The 2,061-nt window shown below is 44.2% G+C and overlaps 1 protein-coding gene across 2 annotated transcripts in view; it reads right to left on the minus strand.

The window, feature by feature from the left end:
- PLIN2 (perilipin 2) overlaps nt 1-2,061 on the minus strand; it is a 32,413-nt gene that overhangs the window by 28,020 nt on the left and 2,332 nt on the right. The window lies entirely within an intron of this gene.

Raw genomic sequence — 2,061 nt, forward strand, 5'->3', positions numbered from 1 at the left:
CGGAAGGCGGAGGCGGAAGGATCGCTGGAGCCCAGCAGGCTGAGGCTGCGGGAGCGGCACTGCACTCCAGTCTGGGCGACAGAGTGAGACTCCGACGCAAAAAAATAAAATAAAATAAATAAAATAAATTTTAAAAATTAGGTGGGCATGGTGGTGCGTGCCTGTAGTGCTAGCTACTTGGAAGGTTGAGACAGAAGGATCACCTGAGCACAGCAGGTCAAGGCTGTGGTGGCCATGAGCGTGCCACTGTACTCCAGTCTGAGCAACAGAAACTCAAACTCAAACTCAAAAAAAAAAAAATAGCACAGAAAAGCTCCCAAGCGAGAGGGGGCCTGAAACAGGGTTGCCCTCTTCAAAAGTCTTAAGAGTCTGGTGGTTCCCCAGACTTGGGTGTATACCCAAGAAAACTGAAAACATATGCCCCACAAAAACTTGCATACAAATGTTCACAGAAGCATTATTTACAATCTCCAAAAAGTAGAAACAATCCAAATGTCCACTAACTCATGAATGAATAAAGAAAATAATGATCTATCTATACAGTGAAATATTCTTTCATAAGAAAAAGAATTGAAGTATCGATAGGATGCTACAGTATAAATGAACCTTGGAAACACGACGCTAAGTGAAAGAAGCCAGTCATAAAAGACCACATATTTTATGATGCTGTTTATATGAAATATCCAGAGTAGGCAAATCTATAAAGTAGATTTGTAGTTGCCTGAGAGGGGTTAGAAGGAAATGGGTAGGAACTATTCATAACTATGCAGTTTCTCTCTTTTTTTAATTCTGGTAAGATACACATATCACAAACTTCATCATTTTAACCATTATTAAGTATACAATTCAGTGGCATTAAGTCCATCCACCATGTTGTACAGCTATCACCGCTACCCATTTTCAAAGCCTTTCCATCATCCCAAACAGGGTGTGGTCTGAGGTTCCTTTCTGGGGTGATAAAAATATTCTAAAACTGATTGTGGTGGCCAGGCACAGTGGCTCACGCCTACAATCCCAGCACTTTGGGAGGCTGAGGTGAGAGGATTCCCTAAGCCCAAGAGTTTGAGACCAGTCTGGGCAACTTGGCAAGACCCACAATACATTAAAAAACTAGCTGGGTGTGGTGGCACACGCCTGTAGTTCCAGCTGTTTGAGGTTGTGGTGGTCGTAATCATGCCACTGCACTCAAGCCTAGGCAACATAGTGAGACTCCAACTCAAAAAATAAAATAAAATAAAAAAATATAATGTAAAATAATAAAATTGACTGTGGTGATTGACTGCACAACTCTGTGCAAATTCTATGGTATGTTAATTATATTGCAAAATGAAGAATTATTTTTTTTTTGAGGTGGAGTCTCACTCTGTCTCCCAGGCTGGAGTGCAGTGGAACGCACACAGCCACTGCAGCCTCAACATGCTGGGCTCAGGTGATCCTTCTGCCTCAGCCTTCCGAGTAGATGGAAATACAGGCATGCGCTACCACGCCTGGCTAATTTTTTGATTTATTGTAGAGATGAGGTCTCATCAAGTTGCCCAGGCTGGTCCTGAACCCATGGGCTCAGGCATTCCTCTCACCTCGGCCTCCCAAAGTGCTGGGATTCTGGGCGTGAGCCACCACACGCCCAGCCATGAAGGCATTATTTAATTTTTTTTTTTTTTTTTTTGAGTTGGACCTCTCACTGTCACACAGGCTGGAATGCAGTGGATCACTCACGACCACCCCAGCGTCAACCTGTTGGGTTCCGGCGATCCTTCTGCTTCAGCCTTCCAAATAGCTGGAACTACAGGTGCGTGCTACCCGACTAATTTCTGATTTATTGTAGTGATGAGGTCTTGCCAAGTTGCCCAGGCTGGTCTCGAACCCATGGTCTCAGGCAATCCACTTGCCTTGGTCTCCCAAAGTGCTGGGATTATAGGCTGAGCCACCAAGCCCAGCCAACTTTTTAAAAATGAAGTTAATGTACATACAGTGCATAGTCCCAAGAAAATCAGTTTTGTTTTGTTGTTTTTTTTGAGTTGGAGTCTCACTCTGTCGCCCAGACTGGAGTGCAGTGGCCGG

The sequence above is a fragment of the Carlito syrichta genome, unplaced genomic scaffold (genome assembly GCF_000164805.1).
Source record: "Carlito syrichta isolate Samal-C Ts95f unplaced genomic scaffold, Tarsius_syrichta-2.0.1 Scaffold307203, whole genome shotgun sequence".
In the NCBI taxonomy this organism is placed as follows: domain Eukaryota; kingdom Metazoa; phylum Chordata; class Mammalia; order Primates; family Tarsiidae; genus Carlito; species Carlito syrichta.